Consider the following 245-nt stretch of genomic DNA (forward strand, 5'->3'; position numbering starts at 1 on the left):
ATCCAGACTCACTTCACAATTATTATTATAATATTTTTAATGACAGCCAACAGCGACACAGTGTGGCATTGTCACCAGTCAAACGCAATATGTTACGCAATTCAGCTAAAGTTAGCCTTTCTGTGTTTACTCTGTAAAGTCCAGCACAAAACGGACCCAATTTCGCCATCAACCCAGCATTGAAAAATGGCGACCTCTATGGGTGAAAAATATAACAAAAGATATATTTAAAATATATATATATA

The sequence above is a fragment of the Poecilia reticulata genome, linkage group LG12 (assembly GCF_000633615.1).
Source record: "Poecilia reticulata strain Guanapo linkage group LG12, Guppy_female_1.0+MT, whole genome shotgun sequence".
Taxonomy (NCBI): domain Eukaryota; kingdom Metazoa; phylum Chordata; class Actinopteri; order Cyprinodontiformes; family Poeciliidae; genus Poecilia; species Poecilia reticulata.